The sequence below is a fragment of the Muscardinus avellanarius genome (assembly GCF_963383645.1).
Source record: "Muscardinus avellanarius genome assembly, chromosome: 9".
In the NCBI taxonomy this organism is placed as follows: domain Eukaryota; kingdom Metazoa; phylum Chordata; class Mammalia; order Rodentia; family Gliridae; genus Muscardinus; species Muscardinus avellanarius.
Window position 1 is genome coordinate 10,901,232 of NC_137795.1, and position 19,928 is coordinate 10,921,159.

Consider the following 19,928-nt stretch of genomic DNA (forward strand, 5'->3'; position numbering starts at 1 on the left):
GGGTCTGAGTTGCAAAGGGCCTCACTAAGTAGCTAGGGCTGTCCATGAACTGTGATCCTCCTGTCTCAGCCTCCCGGATGCTGGGATTACATGCATGTGCCACCACATCCGGCCCCAGACCTATTTTATTTTTATTTTGAAGCAGGGTCTCACTACATTTGCTGAGGGTCCAAGCGGCAGAGGCTGGGCTCCAGCCTGTGACCCTCCTGCCTCAGTTTCCCAATAACTAGGATTGCAGGCGTGTGCCTCCACGCCTGGCTTCCCACAGCCTTTAGAGAGGTTAGATCCACTGGTGTGCCAGAACTGTCCCCAGAGGCGAGGTGGCCAGTGCGGCCTAGGAGCCCCTGTACCCAAGCCCTGCAGGGAGAGACGGGCAGTGTGCAGGCAGCCCCACAAGGCCTCTGCCAGGAACAGCCACAGACCCCTGGGAGATGCCGGGAACTAGGCACGAGGCAACGCAGCGCCACAAACCTGGAGCCTGAGTCCTAACAAAGGTACGAGCTTGCACAGACGCGGTGCGGAGGGCTGGGAAGGAGAGAGAAATGGCGTTACCGAGGGGCCTGGGCTGGGCCCGGCTGCCCATCACGGTAGGGGTGGGATGCGCTACCGCCCCTCCTGCCCAGCCCCCACGACCTCAGCGTCCAGCGGGCTCCCAGCGCCTACCTGAAGGACGGGGACCTGGACGCACGGCACCCCGGCCACCGGAGCCGGCCCCGGTGGGCCTTTGCTGGGCACGGGGAGGTTCTCCCACAAGCCTGCGCCGGGGCCAGCGTGGAGGCCAGGGGGGCCGGGCTTGCCGCCTCGGACTTTGTCTTGCATAGTCTTTGAGGCTCCTGCAAGGAAATAGATCAGTCCGGTACACCTGCTTGCTGTCGCACACCCAGGCAGAGGGGGCACCTCTGTCCACGCTCTCTCTTAGCGCCTGGGGGCCTTCAAAGCCCTCCACAGGGAAAGTCACTAGCCACAGGGAAAGCACACCCGAGAAGCCATGCAGATTCTGAAGACAGAACCGAACCCATGTACCGCTGCACACCTGCCATCCCAGCACTTGGGAGGCTGAGACAGGAGGGCCACGGGTTGGAGGCCAGCTTCAGCAACCTTGAGAGACTGTTTCAAAATAAGAAATAAAAAGGGCAGGGGGTGTAGAACACAGCATCCTGGGCTTCAATTCCAGTAAAAAAAAAAAAAAAGGCCTACCATCTTCTTTGTTAAGGACTGAATTGCGGGCACTCGGGAACTGAGCGACCCCCCCCCACTCAATCACTGGCTTAACAGGTGCACACTACTGTGCCTGGCGGGTCAAACCTTTGAGGGTACTGAGAAGTGAACCCCAGGACATTCCACCTTTGAGTTGTATTTTGAGCCAGGATCTCATTAGGTTGTAAGGTTGACCTCACACCTGCAATCCCCTGTCTTAGCCTCCTAAGTACTGGGATAGCAGGTGTGTGCCACCTCACCTGGTTTCAAGGTACATCGAGTCAGGGTCACAGTTTACTTCATTATATCAAATTCATCTATGGCTACTCAAGCTCAGGTTTTCATATGAGTATATTAATTCAATGCCATTAACAAACCACATCCAGTCCCAATTTGCAAGAATTCAATGAAACAATTTTGTCAAACTCATTACTTAGTAATCAATTTTATAATGATCTCTCAGCAAGACTTTAAACACATTATGAAATGGGGAAAGAAATCATTTATTGGGAAATAAAATTATTGCTTGCTTAAGAAAAAAGAAAAGGCTTCTAAAACTTTTTGTATCTGCTCACAACAAATTAGTTTTTTACTAAAACAAAGTGTCATCACATCTGTACCTGTTATCGCTGACACTTATGTGGGGGTTGAAAAGGACATGGTGGTAATAACATTTTATGAGTCATAAATCGGAGTGCAGAAGATGGTGCAAGCCATGACTCAGGCAAGTCCGACAGCTCTGGTCAAAATGATGCCTGCGTCTTTCATAAGCAGTTTGCTACGGCAATGGTAACACTGGATTGCCATAAATGGAGCTGGTATCAGATACAAACGAATCGTGTCAGTCAAAGAAAATCAAAGAAAGTACCAAGACACGAATCCGCATAATCGTTATGGGGACAGCTATGAAAGCATGATTAGAATAATGTCAGCCTCTACCTTAGCATGAACTTTTTCAGGAAATACTTTGTTCCCAGAATATGTGTTGTTAACTAGTAATTCTGTCGGCAGTAAGTATGTTTTTTTAAACAAACTAGTAATGGCCAAAGAAGGGAGGAAAAGAAGAGAGGGAAAGGGAGGCAGACAGGAATGCATTTCTTGCCTCTGAAGGAAGCAGAGACCCAAAAGGACCTTCAGAGCCACAGTCCTTCAAGCTAGAAAAAATGGTACATCCTTATCAATATGTAGCATAAATATTGTTTCCTTGTCAATAAGTATTATTTGAAATGTTATATGTAAAAGTAGAATACAATGATAAAAATAATACATTCATAATTTGTGTTTGTGTGTGGTACTGAGGATTGAACTACCTCTAAGCTACACCCCCAGCCCTATTTTTTATTTTTTATTTTGAAACAAGGTCTTATTAAGTTGCAGAGGGCCTCACTAAGTGACCGAGCTTGGCCGCGAACCTGCGATCCTCCTGTCTCAGCCTCCCAAGTACTGGGATTACAACTGTGTGCCACCACGCCCCGCTTAATAATTTAATTATTGGGCTAAGTTGTTTGGTAGTTTTGTTTCTCAGAAATTTCCCCATTCTGTAAAACAGGACTCCTTCTAAAACAGTAACTCTAATATTTGCTCTTGTCTTTTCCTTGGGTCAACTTTACCACCATCCTATCAAGTAATGAAAGCATGTTACTAAATTCTTTGAGAAAGATGCCTCCGTATAGCTGGGCATGGTGACACATGCTTGTAATCCCAGTACTTGGGAGGCTGAGACAGGAGGACCGCAGGTTCGTGGCCAGCTTCAGCCACTTGTGAGGGCCTCTGCAACTTGGTTAGATCCTGTTTCAAAATAAAGAATAAAATAAACAGGAGTGGGGGTGTAGCTAGGAAGTAGAATGCCCCTGGGTTCCATCCCCAGTACCACAAAAATAAATAAATAAATTAAAATCTCTCAAGACTTTTCACTCTAAATAGCTTCATTTGATTAAAAAATATTTTCATATATAGTTTATCAAAATTTTCTCCTTTAAAATTTTTTAAAATGGAAAAATACTCCCTCACAATTATTTCAGTGAACAGTTTAATTTATCTGACCATACTGTGAATTTTTGCCTCCACAATTTTATTTTCTGGTACAAAGAAACAAATTAATCGGAGATGACATCCGAACACAGAAAGAAACTTTCTCTTTAAGGGAGAGAACATCTTTTTCTTTAAAACACATGTCACTATAGTAAGATTCTACTTTCCTTTAAAAAAAAAATAGAGTGAAAAATATTTCTTCTAGGAGTTATTTTAAAACCTTGATGTTTCTTTGAAGTTGATCCTATAATAAATAGAAAACTATTGAAACCAGTACATCTGAAGGAGTAACTTTACCAACTCTAAAAAAAAGATAGCCTTCAGTAAAAGTTTCAAATCATTCTTTCCATTTATTTATTCAAAAAATACTGACAGGCTGGTGTGGGCATGTGCCGCCTGCTGGCCGCTGCTGTGTGACAGCAGAGTCTCACCTGAGGCTGCGGGACACGAGTTTGAGAGTTGCTTCCACTCTTGACCGAGTGTTGGTGGAAAGGTGCTGCCGAAACTGTAACCAAAGGAAGCATCTGCTTCCAGAAACATCTCAAGGAAAAGTATTGGCAGCACCAGTAGCAGCGGCTGAGGGATCAGGCTCTACGGAGAGGGCAGAGAGGGTCACCCAGTTAGCCTGAAAGTGGGCATTCTCCTCCCAGAATATGGAGGCACCAAGGTAGTTCTAGATGGCAAGGATTATTTCTTCTTTAGAGACAGTGACATTCCTGGAAAGTATGTAGCCTGGAATAAAACACTTTTTTTTTTTTTTTTTTTTTTTGCGGGTCTGGGGACGGAACCCAGGGGCATTGTACCTCCAAGCTACACCCCCAGCCCAATTCTTTATTCTTTATTTTTTTATTTATTTAGTTATTTTGTGGTGCTGGAGATGGAACCCAGAAGCTTTTTACCTTTGGGCTATACTCCCAAACCTATTTTCTATTTTATTTGGAAACATGGTCTCACTAAGTTGCTGAGAGCCTCACTAAAGTAGCTGAGGCTGGCTTTGAACCTGTGCAATTCTCCTGTCTCAGCCTCCCGAGTATTGGGATTACACGTGTGTACCACCATACCCAGCTTATTCTTTACTTTGAAACAGGGTCTCACTGAGTTGCAAAGGGCCTCAATAAGTAGCCGAGGCTTTCCTCGAATCGCGATCCTCCTGTCTCAGCCTCCCAAATGCTGGGATTACAAGCGTGCGCCACCATCCCTGGCTCAATAAATCACTTTTGAAATGGCATCCTGTGAAGCTACCCATTCTACAGAAGTACTGAAATCTTTTTTCATGCAAATAATTTCCATGTCTCTCTTTTACAATAAACTAGTGGTAATCTAATGACGTCCATTGCCTCTAAAATTTAGTTTCCCTGCTCTGATATACACATTTCCAAATAAAATATATAAATAAACAATAAATTTACTGAATACCTTTGGTAGGTATAGGATCAAACCTCGAGTGATTTACATCTAAAGAAATACAGACATTAATTCATCGCAACCAATAAATGTTATAGTTGTAATTAGGTTTTGGCTTTTTTGTTGTTCTCTTTTCGGTACAGAGGGAGGAGAGTACTGAAGATTGAACCCGGGCATTCTACCTCTGAGCTACACCCCCAGCCCTTTTTTTATTTTTTGTTTTGAAACAGTTCTCACTAAATTGTAGAGGGTCCCACCAAGTTGCTGAGGATGGCCACACACGTGATCCCTCCTTGTCTCAGATGACAAGTGCGCATCACTGCACCCAGCTGTTCAGTGTACAAAAAAGACTAAGTATGGGCTTGTCCGACTTAAATCTTCCAAGATTTCCTAAAATGTTTCAAACAGCTACTATGATGAACATGTATTTGCTACGTGATTCAGAACGTTTTACCTGGAGGTTATGCAACAAGGCCAGGCACTTCTAAGTAAGAGAGATTGGTAGACTTTTTGAACAACAGAGGAAATATAAGGGTGTGGGGGCACGGGCATGTAATCCCTTGGGAGGCTGAGATAGGAGGATCACAGGTTTGAAGCCAGTCTCGGCAACTTAGCAAGACCCCCTGCAACTTAGTGAGATCCTGTTTCCAAATAAGAAGTAAAATTGGGTTGGGGGTATAACTTCGAGGTAGAATGCCTCTGGGTTCAATCCTCAGTACCAAAAATAAAGAAAGAAAATACATGACCAATATATCAATCAAGACCTTGGAATCCCTCAAGGAAGAAGACTTAGATCCTGAATCAATTATAATTTAAATATGAAAAGTAAATCTATTGTACTCTCTCACCCAAATGAGCAAGTCCTATTTCACTTAGAAGTAGCTTTTACTAAAACCTTCCCTCAGACGCCATCGCAGAATTCTGTGGTTCCAGAGCGACACCTGGTGGCCATATACAAACTTACAAGGAACCATTCCAAACTTCATAACATAAATTTAAAATTTATCCCGGTTAATCAAAAATCAGAAATCTTTGAAGATAACAGCACATTATTACTTGATATCTGGAGCAATTTAAAACTTTTAATGAAAAATAAATATAAAGATACTAAGGTAGATAACTGATAAAGTATAGCACCACATTAATGGTAGAATTTAATGGATGGATACATGGATATTCATTATAAAATTCTTCTAACTTTTCTGTATGATGAGAAACATCTATTATAAAACATCAAAATCAAAAACAACATTTTAAGGCTTTAAAATTAATATTTTTCACCCACTATATATGTGGGGTGTGGAGTAATAAGATTGAACCCAGAGACATTCTATGTCCAAGCTCTACCTCTGCCTTTTTATATTATATAATTACTATGCTAGTACTATATATTAACATGTTATAAAATCACTATATTAAATTATATATTAAGATGTTAGTATTATCAATTTACATATTGATACTGGGAATTGACCTCAGAGGCATTCTACCTCCAAGCTACACCCCAGCTTACCTCATTTTTATTTTTTTTGAAACAGTCTCACTGGATTGATGAGCCTCACTGCTTGCTGAGGCTGTCCTTGAACTTGTGATCCTCCTATCTCAGCCTCCCAAGTACTGGGATTGCAGACATGTGCCACCATGCCGGAGCCAGCGGGCAAAAGTACAGGTTCCGAAGAGAGGAGTGAGGATGAAAAGAATTCAATTCTAAGAATTTGATTCAAAGAATATTTAATTCCATCATGGAAGGATTGCCAGTCCACTCCTGGGTCGATATCTCTACTGACCGATCCCGGGTTTATCACTCTCATCCTATTTATACAGCTTCAGGTCAATCAACCCTCGTGCCGTCACCACCTGTGCGCATAACGGTCAGGTCAATCCATCCCACCTGAACTTCTCTCAGACCTTGAACTTTCCATGACCCCAAACCTTATTGGCTCTGGACAAAGGACAGTCAGAAGTATTCTTTTAGGGGAAAACCTTAATGGCTCCCCACAATTCCCCCTTATTATATTCAAAAGAAGACTGTGCCTGTCTTAGTTTGTTTCCTTCAGGTACCAAGGATTACCCGTCTGGACAATACAGAGCTATAAGCCATATATTCTGTCTTAGGTTTCCTTGTCCCAAGGAAATCTTACCCGTCATTGACTACCAGCCTCTTATATGGGGGTGCTTTTTAGATGTAGATCATGTACTTCTGCTGAATAAAAATGTTCTCACTTTGTCCGAGGACACACTTTGTCCCGAGTCTCTAATAAACAAGGTATTGGGAATATCATGAAAAATAGGTATTTCAGTAGGACATTTCTTCCAATTAACACTAGGATTTCTACATGCTAAATCAGTTTAACAGGGTAAACAAGTTATTGGTGGGCTAAAATTTTTATCTTCTTTCCCTGTGTAACCAGGGTCCCACAAGACCACACCTTTAATAGCACAATTACTTTCAGTCTTTGTACTTGTCTGCAATACCACGGGCATCAACTGCAGACATCCCATCTTTTTGACAGTTTTTGAAAAATATAAGAATGAACCAATTCTTTGTCCAAAATAATTAAAAGTTTCTGCAATGAGTGTAAAGTTCAAAGCAAGAAGTCCCAGCAATCGTGAGTTGTCACTGAAGACAGTGATCTCCCGTTGTTCCCAAACAGCTGGATAAAGTATGGGAGGATCTGGAACGTACGCCCATGTTTATTCATCATTGAAGCTGGGAGCATCATCAGCATTAATCCGAGGGCTTTCCATTTTTGCTTGATCCATATGTCGCACCAGCCGCTCAGGTATCCACCGTGCATTATCGTCATCCTGTGAGAAAACACAAACATGCCCTCGTCCCCATAATAGTACGGGGTTGGGACCTTTCCAAATTCCTGTGCAAGGATCTTTCCAATTCACTAAAGCAAAATTGTTTTTGGAGGATGGATGCCAATATCTATCTGCTGCTGTGTGACCAGTTTTGTCAGCATTCAAGAAATTAAGAATGAAAAGAGCATGATTTTAAGAGTTCTGTGGTCAATGGGGATATAACTCCCCCTTTTTATTTATTTTCAAACGTGTTGTTTTTAAAGAATTGTGGGCACGTTCTACAATGCCCTGTCCTTGAGGGTTATAGGGTATACCTGTAATGTACTGAATATTGTATGTATTGCAAAAATCATTTAAAAGCCATACTCGTATATCCTGAACCATTATCAGTTTTTTTTTTTTTTTGTTTTTTGTTTTTTGGGTTTTTTTTTGGTGGTACTGGGGTTCCTGGAAGCCCTTCTTCCTCCGGGCTACACTCCCAGACCTATTTTATATTTTTGAAACAGGGTCTCTTACGCCAGTGCGGCTGGCTTCGAACCTGCGCGATCCTCCTGTCTCCGCCTCCCAAGCGCGGGGATGACAAGCGTGCGCCACCACGCCCGGCTCCATTATCAGTTTTAATGTAGGTAGGAAGGCCTGAGAAAGCAAAACATTTCAAACAATGGGAAAACAAATGTTTAGCGGCCTCCCCAGTTTGGGCTGTAGCCATAATAAATCCTGAAAAAGTGTCAATAGACACATGAGCATACTTTTGTTTACTAAAGGCAGAAATGTGCGTAACATCCATTTGCCATAGATTATTGGGGACCAATCCCCGTGGATTTACACCTAAATGAGGAACAGGTAAATACTCTGGACATATAGGACATTGTTTAACAATTTGTCGTGCTGCTTCTTGAGTAATTTGAAACTGTTTACTCAGACCACCACTATTTTGATGATGTAAAGAATGTGATCGTTGAGCTTATTCTAATTGAGGGGGCAGACAAATTTTGTAGCATCATCAACAATTTGATTACCTTCTGCCAAAGGACCAGGTAAAGCAGAATGTGCTCTTTTGTGCCCAATAAAACAAGGATGCTGATGTGATGAGATCTGAGTTTGAATTTGAAAAATAAATTACCTATCAATTTATTATGCGCATCAATATATATGGTACAGTTTCTAATGTTTGAAGGGCATTAGCTATATATAAACTATCAGTATATAAATTAAAAGGCACATCAGATAGATGTTGAAAAACAGCCGCTACTGCATGCAATTCTACAACTTGAGCAGACGTAAAAGAAGTTTTAGTTATAGTACTATGTTTATTAATTACATAAGATGCTTTACCATTTGAGGAGCCATCAGTAAATACCAAGACCACCTGAGATATGGGAGTAGCATGAATTATTTTAGGAAATATAAGAGCATGTTTATTAACAAACTGTAATAATTTATCATGAGGCAAATGATTGTCAATTTCTCCAATAAAGGATACAAAAGCAATAGCCCATGAATCAGCATTCTGAAAAAGACATTGTACTTGTTGTTTAGTAAAAGGAACACTAATAAGTGAAGGCTCTTTTCCAAAATATTTTATAGATTCTGATCTGACAGAACACACCAAGCAGGCAACTAATTCCCAGTATGGCATTGACTCTGCTTGGAGTAGTGGGTAAATGTAATTAATGGTCCATCCTGCCACAAAACAGCAGTGGGCGTATGTGCTGATGTCAATACACAAGCAGCCCATTCTTTAGCATAGTCAATGTACTGTCTTCTTTGACATTCAATAGCCAATTCAACTTTTTTAAGAGCAGCACGTCCTTCCTCTGTTAAAGCTGGGTCTGAGTCACCTTTTAAAATGTCAAATAAAGATTTTAATTCTCCAGTAGTAATATTTAAAGATGGTCTTAGCCAATTAATATCTCCTAAAAGTTTTTGAAAATCATTTAAGGTTTTTAAATTATCTTTACGTAATTGAATTTTTTGTGGCTTAATAGTCTTGAGATAAAGAATGTTTCCCAAGTAAGTATACGGTGGTTCTCTTTGTACTTTTTCTGGAGCTATAATCAAACCATTATTTTGTAATGCAGTTTGTAAGCTAGCATAAGCTGACAACAAAATTCCTTCATCTGTATGTGCTAATAAAATATCATCCATATAATGTGTCATATATACAGATTTATAGGATCTTCTGACAGTAGCTATAGCCTTTGCAACAAATTTTTGACACAGAGTTGGACTATTGGCCATTCCCTGAGGTAGCACTTTCCACTGATACCTTTGCATGGGAGCTCTATAATTTGTAGATGGAACACTAAAGGAAAACCTCTTACAATCTTGTCGTGCTAAAGGTATAGTATAAATTCAGTCTTTTAAATCTAAAATTATTATTATTATTATTATTTTTTGGTAGTACTGGGGTTCCTGGAAGCCCTTCTACCTCCGGGCTACACTCCCAGACCTACTTTTACATTTTTGTTTGGAAACAGGGTCTCCTAAGCCAGCGCGCGCGGCTGGCTTCGAACCTGCGCGATCCTCCTGTCTCTGCCTCCCAAGCGCGGGGATTACAAGCATGCGCCACCACGCCCGGCATAAATCTAAAATTATTTTATAAGTGTCTTTGGGGATAGCTGATGGATTGGGTAGTCCAGGCTGTAAAGCTCCCATTAATTCCATAGTTTTATTAACTTGCCTTAAATCCTGTAACAGTCTCCACTTACCAGATTTTTTCATAATTACAAATATGGGTGAATTCCAAGGGGAGTTAGAACTTTCTATATGGCCGTAGTCAAGCTGTTCCTGTACTAACTGCTCTGCAGCTTTTAATGTTTCTAGTGTTAGGGGCCATTGATCAATCCAGACCGGTTCCTCATTTTTCCAAGTAATAGGATTGGCGTGGAGTACAGGCTGATCAACAGCCCCTTCTAAAAATACCCCAGAGCCGGGCGTGGTGGCGCACGCTTGTAATCCCCGCGCTTGGGAGGCAGAGACAGGAGGATCGCGCAGGTTCGAAGCCAGCCGCACGCGCTGGCTTAGGAGACCCTGTTTCCAAACAAAAATGTAAAAGTAGGTCTGGGAGTGTAGCCCAGAGGTAGAAGGGCTTCCAGGAACCCCAGTACCACCAAAAAAATAAAAAATAAAAAAAATAAAAAAAATACCCTAGACCTGCTCGAGGGCGTTGTAAATGAAGCTGTAAAGGTTCTATAATACCCTGATTATTTATCCCTAGAACATTTTCTGGTAAAAGTCCTTGATCAAACATCTGCTGTGTCACTATAGGGCTGGGGCTATAAAGATATACACCCATGTTCTGCATAACATCTCGGCCCCATAAGTTGACAGGAAGTCCTGGAACAATATAGGGTTGAAAAACTCCAGTATGGCCTTCCTCATCTCTCCAATAAGACAATCACTGCTTTTATTGGCGCACTGTATTTATACATCATAATGGGATTTTAAAAAAAAACTTTTGTAGACATACATGCACACATCACCCAATTAGCCCCTACCCGATCCCCTCCCCATCCCTCCTTCCCATGCTTGGCTTAGTGGTTGACATCTAGTATTATAGCAATTTATCCAAAATTAACAATGATAATCTCACAGAACATTTTCATTTGTCTGATACCAAGCTTTTGATGACTTAAAGATAACATTTCAATATTTCTTTTGCTTTCTTTCTTACCAGAGAATATTTTTCTTTTTTTTTTTTAGGTGAAACTATCATATATTTATTTACTTATTTTTTCAGAAAAACATCTATCCTAATGTGGAATATGGACTCTAGATACCCAAAACAATCTCAAAAAAGAACAAAGCTAGAAGATGTATATTTTCTGATTTCAAACCATATAAAGCTACAATAACTGAAACAGTGTAGTACTGTTCTAAAGGCAGATATATAAACCACTGGAGTTAAATAAAAGCCTAGAGATAAATTCTTCCACATATTGTCAAGTTATTTTTGACAAGGTTTCCACGAACATTTGGTGGTGGAAATAATAATCTCTTAACTAAATATTGTTGAAAAATAATAATTACATGAAAAAGAATAAAATTGGACCCTTACCTAACACCATATACAAATATTAACTCAAAGTAGATAAAAGACCTAAATATAAATTTTAAGACTATAAACTTTTAGAAGAAAATCTGGGTCATTAAACCTCACAACATTGAAATTGGCAGTGATTTCTTGGATATGATTTCAATGGCACAGGCAACAGAAGGGTAAACAAACTCCCTAAAAATTAAAAAAATATTGTATATCCAAAGACAATGTAGACAGAGTTAAAAGTTACTGATAGAAAGGGATAAAATATTTCCAAATGCTATATCTGAAGGTATATTAATATTCCAACTAGAAATCCTAAAAATTAGCAACAATAAAAGCAAACAATACAATTTAGAAATACGTAAAAGACTAAAATAAATAATGAATCTCCACAGATAACCAATCTTAGTTGTCTGTTGGATGGAAAATCTTGTTTCTCTGGTTCTGGTGTGTGTTACCTATTTCTTCTTTGTAGTTAATCTCTTTGAGTATTTTCTCTAGTGCTGGTTTTGAAGACATAAATTCCTTCAGTTTCTGTTTGTCGTGGAAGCTTCTTATTTCTCCATCTAATTTGATAGAAAGTTTTGCTGGGTAGGAAATTTTTGGCTGGAAGTTGTTTGCTTTCAGAGTTTGGAATATGTTACTCCAAGCCCTTCTGGCTCTCATGACTTGGTTTGGGAAGTCTGGAGTGATTCTAATTGGTTTGCCTCTGAATGTCACTTGGCCCTTTGTTTTTGTTGCCTTTAAGATTCTCTGCTTGGCTTCCACATTGGTCATTTTGACAATTATGTGGTGTGGGGATCCTCTTCTCCGATCCTGCCTAAAGGGAGTTCTGTAAGTTTCCTGGACCTGTGTATCAACCTCTTGCTCTATGTTTGGAAAATTTTCTGCTATTACTTCCTTGAAGAGATTGTTGATCCTTTTGGTTTCACTTTCTTTTCCCTCCTCTATTCCAATTATTCTCAGGTTAGCTCTCTTAAAATGGGCCCATATTTCTTCAATGTCAGATTCCTGCTGTCAGATTTTTTTTTCTAATTTAGAAACTATGCATTCATTTTTAGAGTGATCATCTTCTGTCGCGTCCCTCGACCAGCGATTAAGACGCAACACTAAGCTCTTCTTGCAAGCCGTTTATTCAGGATACAAGTCGAAGAAAATGGCGGAATGGCGGAATGGCGGAATGGCGGAATGGCAGAATGGCGGAAATCTGCCTTGCGCAGGGCATTATAAACATTAATTCTCCCAATCACTTCCTGCCACGTTTCACTCACTCATTGGCTCATGCTCGTCAGGCCACCACCACGTAATGCGTTACATAACTTTAGCCTCCAAATATGGAGTTGCTTCCTGCACAGCCATGTGTCAATCAAGCTCAGAGGCAGGAAGCCGGCGCCATCTTCTAATGGCGGCTCGCCACAATTCCCCCTTTTTGTTTTTATAGGCAACAGGTAAGAGCAGAGGTTTGACCCCTATTAATCACTAGCACCTTTTTCTAGGGACGGGTACTTGGGTGCCTAACCCGTGTGCAGTCAAGCGTACTCTTCCTGAGGACCAAACTTGTGCCCTCAGCTGCAGTGCTTTGCCTTGCAACCTGAGCCACTATGCCTTAGCTGCCGCGAGCCAGGCTTGGGGTGATTGTCCCGCCTTGACAGCCACACAGGCCTGTATAAACATGGCTGTATTATGATTAAAACTTTGGCGAAGACGAGCAATGCACCAGACACAAAACAACACAGCCACAACCAATAATCCCATCAAGGCCCCCAATCCAGCCCATTCCTTTAGATGATTCATGGCACGAGTTATCCAAGATGATAGTCCTTTGGCCAAACTAATGTCCACACGAATCGAGTTGATGGTGACCACGGCAGTGCGTAATCTTTCTAGTTGGGTTTCAAATTCTCCCATCCAGTTGCCTAAAAGATAAATTGACAACTCCCGAGACAGGTTAGTGGCTTTTGTAGAGTTTTCATATTGAACGCTGGTAACACAGAGACCAGGGTATCTCATTTCACATCCAAGCTGAGCAAGCTGCCATAATATCTCAACTTGTTCTTGTACTAAATCAATGCACTGATTAACTACCATAAGGCCGCCTTTAAGTTGACTATTCAGCGTTGTTTGAGTATCTAAGGCCTGCGCCACAGTGGAGGACATATTAATTAAAGTCTCCGCTGTCTGTACTGTCTGAGTTAAGGCAATTGCAGCTGCAGTGCCCGCAGCAGCAGCAGCGGCAGCAACCGCGGCTACAATGGCAGCCGTGATGCCAAAATCTCGTTTAGACCTAAATAAAACCATGGAATTGGGAGCATCCACTGGGACTGGAACCCAGCGAGGAATTCAAGCAATCATAGCACGAGAAAAACTTCTATTATTCCAGCACAAACTATAAAAACAGCTATAATTATTACAAAAAGAAAAGCTAGAAAGAAAAGTAAAATCAATTCCCGAGGATCCTATCTCTCTCTTGCTATATTTATTTTTTATGCCAGGAATGGAATAAAATTTTGGAAGCAACAATAATTGAGCTATTCGGTCACCAGGAGAAATAGAGACCACTCCTTGAGGTGACTCAGCTAAGACTTTTATATTATTTTTAATATTGGGATCAACAATACCAGGATGAACCACAAGACCTTTAAGCAACGATGAAGCTCGGCCAATGACTAGTCCTACAGCATTAAAATCCAGAGGACCCTGAAAATCGGTATCAAGTACTTGAACACTAGATTGTGGACTTAATAGGTATTTGGAGGAGGAACGGAGGTCCAATCCTGCGGAGCTTTGAGTGGCTCCCCCTGAGGTGGAACAATCGTTTGAAGAGTCGCCTGTGGGATATTGGAGGTGGTAAGGGCCCCATATATTTGTGGGCCCTGGGGTCGAGGGCCCTTTTGCCCGTTTTTTGGCAGAGAATTTTCTTGAAGAGGAGGCAGGGGCTGGCCACTGATGTCTTTTACGGAACGGCACTCCTTGGCCCAATGCTTCCCCTTTTTACACCTAGGGCAAAGGCCAGGTTGTTTTATGATATTATCTGGTATAATAGACAAATTTTGTTTTTTTTTGTGGACATTGTTGCTTTTGATGACCCATTTGGCTGCATTGAAAACAGGCTCCCGGATTTATCCCGGAGCGCTGAGTTAACTGCATAACGGCGGCTGCTAAACCCGCGTTAGTTAGAGGGCCATTTAACTCTCGACAGATTTTCATCCAGTCCTCAATATTTTTGTCCTTGTATGGTCGGATAGCAGCCCGGCATTCCTTTGTACACTGTTCAAAAACTAACTGTTTAATCAAAGGTGTTGCCACCTCCACATTAGGACCTAAAACTCTACTTATAGCTTCAAGGAGACGAGCTATGAAATCTGCGAACGGCTCGGCAGGATCTTGTATAATTTTGGTTAGATTACCGGCAGATTCCCCTGAGCTCCTAAGGGATTTCCATGCTCTAATAGCACAAAAATTTATTTGATTATAAACTTCCAAAGGAAGTCGGGTTTGGTTTTGGGCATGTAGCCCTTGTCCTAAAATCATATCTCGATCCCATTGAGGATTTCCAGCAAGAGCATTAGCAGCAGCCTGATCAGAGGCATATTCTATGTTAAAGGCCTTCCATTCCAAAAATTGTCCAGGGGTGAGGCACACTCGTGTTAATCCATTCCAGTCCCCTGGCGTCATGCAGTTTCTAGCCAGAGCTTCTACTTGGGCTAATGTAAAGGAAGCTGTAACCCCATACATGCGAACTGATTCTGCTAATGCCTTAATGACCTTAAAATCAAGGGGTTCATAAAAACAAGCGCCCTGTGTATTTTGAAAAATAGGAAAGGCCAACGGGAGCTCAGTTCTAACACGTGACCAAACTTGAGGGCAAAAGGAATTATGAGATCCCTGAGGGGAGGATGGTAAGGATGGCGGTGGCCCAGGAAGAGGATAACACGGGGGAGGAATTTCTTGTAAACCTGAGGGCATAGGAAAGTCCGGATCTAATTTAGGCAAACGGGATTTTTTTTGAGGCTGAATGAATTGACACACATGCCATTTGTTTCTTTAACGAACCTTTTTCTTCATCAGAAGAATCAGAAGAGGAGTCTGGCCCTTTAAATTTAGATAAATTCGGATAGAGTGAGGAACGGACAGGTTCCTTTGCTTCACTAACTGCCCGTTCTGACTTATGCTCCTCAGATTTCTGTTCTTTGAGTAATTCGAGGGCGGTTTGCCCTTCCTTAATAGCATCATGATATTTTTGATCTTCTAAACAACCTCTGACCAATTTCCAAATAGGTAGAACACAGGGATTAAGGCTTCCCTGTTGCTTGGCATATTCAAGATCTCGACCAAGCTTTTCCCAACTAGGAACTGTCAGGTTACTTGAGACAGCAAACCATGGAGCGGCGCTGTCACAATCATTTAAAAATTTCTCTAAAGTAGACTTTCTAAATTCTAAACTTCTAGAATGAAGTAGCTCCTGGAGAGCCAAAAAAATTGGATGAGACTGCGAAGCCCCCATCCCAAAACTAAGCTCAAAATGAAACTTAAAAATGGTCCGCTTTGATCGCGGCTTTACTTTTGCGTTCCCGCGTCCGCTTTGACCGCAGCTCTACTTTCACTTTCCCGCGTCCGCTTTGACCACAGCTCTACTTTTACTTTCCCGCGTCTGCTTTGATCGCAGCTCTACTTTTACTTTCCCGCGTCTGCTTTGATCGCAGCTCTACTTTTACTTTCCCGCGTCTGCTTTGATCGCAGCTCTACTTGATTTGCTCTCCCCTTATCCACAGGTGAGAGCAGTTACCCGCATTTTTCGCGGACCCCCCAACTTACCAGGGGACTTACCGGTGCACCTTCCCTGACGACAGCAAGTTCTGAGCTTCACGCACGGGAGCTGATTTTTCCCCGTACGGGCCACCAGTTGTCGCGTCCCTCGACCAGCGATTAAGACGCAACACGAAGCTCTTCTTGCAAGCCGTTTATTCAGGATACAAGTCGAAGAAAATGGCGGAATGGCGGAATGGCGGAATGGCGGAATGGCGGAATGGCAGAATGGCGGAAATCTGCCTTGCGCAGGGCATTATAAACATTAACTCTCCCAATCACTTCCTGCCACGTCTCACTCACTCATTGGCTCATGCTCATCAGGCCACCACCACGTAATGCGTTACATAACTTTAGCCTCCAAATATGGAGTTGCTTCCTGCACAGCCATGTGTCAATCAAGCTCAGAGGCAGGAAGCTGGCGCCATCTTCTAGTTCAGAGGCAGGAAGCTGGCGCCATCTTCTAATAGCGGCTCGCCACAATCTTCTAAGAGCGAGATTCTATTCTCCATGTGGTCTAACTGGTTGTTTGTACTTTGAATTGAGGACTTTACTTCATTAATTACATCCTTTATCTCTTTTTGGCTCTCTCTGAATTCTTTTTGAAACACCTCTTATTATTTCTACAGTTATTTTCCTGATTTGATCTTCTAGAAATCTCTGAATTTCTGTTTTATTGGGTTCTGATATTGTGGGGTTGTGGGCATTCATTGCTCCATTGTTATTCATCTTTCCCATGATTTCGGAAGTTTGTGCCTTCTCTGGGTTCTTCCCTTAGGTCACTAAGATTTCACTTAAGGTGCTCTGGATCTCGAGTCTGTGGTATCTCAGTCCCCACTACTCCTTTACTAGGTTGTATGGCAGAGTCTCAGACCCAGGGAGTCAATCGAGGCTGCTTTAGACCATGGGGGGTGCCAGGTTGGGCGTTCTCCTATGATGTGATATCTCTGCCACCACCACTCCCCCACTGGGTCAAGTCCCTGGGAGTGCTGTACTGGGATTCTTCTCTAGGAGCCGCAATTTGACTCACTGTTGTTGAGTGCGCCGATGGAGCTGTAGTGGACTCGGTGAATTCGCTGCTGCTGCCGCCGGTGGCAATATAGCACTGCTGCCACGCCCTCGGCCGTGAGGCTGGCGTATTTCTTCTCTGGTTTTGCGCTCCGCTCTGAGTCCCTGCAGGGTGTGCTGAGCCCAGCCACTGGGAGCTTTAAATGCTCCCTGCACTGAATCCCACCCAGCTGTTCCGCAGCGGCTCACCTTGGCTCGCTGTCCACCACTCCTCTCTGGAGCCTGGTGGGCTGTTGAGTGCGTTCGTCTGGAGCCATCCAGTGAGTTCGCTGCTGCCGCCGGCAGTAAGGCGCTACTGCCACATCCTCGGCTGTGAGGCCGGTGTATCTCCTCTGTGGCTCTGAGCTCCGTTCTGAGTTCCCCTCCTCTCTGGAGCCTGGTGCTGCAAGGAAAGATGGCGCCCACCGTTCCGCACCGCGGCTCCAGCCACAGCACTGCGATCTGGTTTCTTTCTGGTGTCTCGTTTTTCCATCCCTCTTTTTCTCTGTCCCTTGTAATTACATTTTTTGTTTCTCTGCTGATGGTGTTTTCTGGCTATGAAAGGCACTGATTTTGTAGTAATAGAGATTGGTTGTTAGCGGGGCTCGTAAGCCCTGCTTTTCTCTGTCACCATCTTCCCGGAAGTCTGGTTGTTTCATCTTTTCGATTCTTTCCCAGATTTCTCTCCACACACGATTTCCTAATTGTTTGTTTCAATGTGTGCACATTCAATGTGAGAGAGCAGATCTCCCATTAAAAAGACAGAAATAAACAGAAGCGTGGCTGGTAACCTTGAGAGTGCATTCTCCCAGAGCACTGCCTCTAAATGTGATTCCCCAGAGGAGCTGCGTCAGAGACACTCCAGAGGACTTGTGACAAATGTAAATTCCAAGTCACATCTCTGATGTATTGAGGCATACTCTCTGAGTTTAAACATGGGAAGCTTAGTTTTAATCGAATAATCAGATCATAAGGGAACAATGTAGATGCCTGGCTATCAGTGGTCACTCAAATCTTACTGACCTAACAAATACATGTAATTTTTATTGATATGTATAAATTATATAAATTATGTATATAGTTATATATATAAATTATATATACATATATATATATATTGATTGGGTCAATGTGATATTTCAACATATGCAAACATCATGTACCAATCAATTTTAGCCTCCCTTTATCCATTCTCCCCCCAACCCTTCCTAACTTCCAATAATTCTACATTCAGGTTGATGTTTTTTAGCTTCCACATTAAGAGAGAAAACATGCAGTATTTGTCTTTCTGGGCCTGGCTTATTTTGCCTAACATAATATCCTCTAGATCTTTCCATTTTGCTGCAAATGATAAGATTTTATTCTCCTCCGTGGGTGAATAATATTCCATTTTGTACATAAAGCATATTTACTTTATCTGTTCATCTGTTGATGGGCACCTATGTTGATTCCATGTTATCTACTGTGAATAAAGTCACAGTAAGTATGTTTATTTACATGTGCAGGGATCTCTTTAGGATGCTGATTTTATTTCCTTTGGATGCACACTTAGAAATGGGATAGCTGGATCATATGGTAGTATGTTTAGTTTTCCAAGGAATCTCTATCCTGTTCTTCATAATGGCTATACTAATTTACTCTCCTACCAACACTGTATGAGCTCCTTTTCCTCCACTTCCTTACCAGCCTTGTTTATATGTTGTTTTCCATTATTTTCTTAGCACACTGCAATTATACATCACAGTGAGGTTGGATGTGATAGAGGCATGCATGCACAGCTCTTGGTGCACTTGGGGCACAGCATTACTTGAACCATCCCCTCTTCAATCCTCCTCCTCCCCCTTCTCTCTCCCCAACCCCTTCCACCACAGTTCTACTGCTCGCTCGCTCTCTCGGTCCCTCTCCCTCATTTATCTGAAGTCCTTTCATTTCCTATTTCCTCTTTAGCTTCCACATATGACAGAAAATGCATGTGGAACATAGCGTAATATTCTCTAGCTCCACCCATTTCCCTACAAATGACATAATTTTGTTCTTTGTGGCTCAGTAGAAGTCCACTGTATTCATCACTTTTTATCCATTCATCTGTTTTGGTTCCATAATTTGGTTATTATGAATTATGCTGCTATAAACATGAATATGTGTGTATCACTATAGTATTCTGACCTTAATTCTTTGGTAAAGATATCAAAGGGTGGTGGTTCCATTCCTAGTTTTTCGAGGAACCTCCAAATTGATCTCTGTAGTTGTTACACTACCCTATAATTCCACCAACAGTAAGAGTTCCTATTTCCCCACACCCTCACTAGCTTTTGTTATTGTTTGTATTCTTTTTTATATATTTTTAGTGATACTGGGGATTGAATCCAGGGCATTCTACCTCCGAGCTACATTTCCACCCTATTTTTATCTTTTACTTTGAAACAAGGTCTCACTAAGTTGTGGAGGTCCTAAGTAACTAAAGCTGGCCACAAACCTAAGATCCTCCTGTCTCAGCCTCCCATGTACTGAGATTACAAGTGTGACCACCACGGCTGGCTTGTTGGCATTCTTTTGTGTGTGTGTGTGTGGTACTGAAGATGGAACCCAG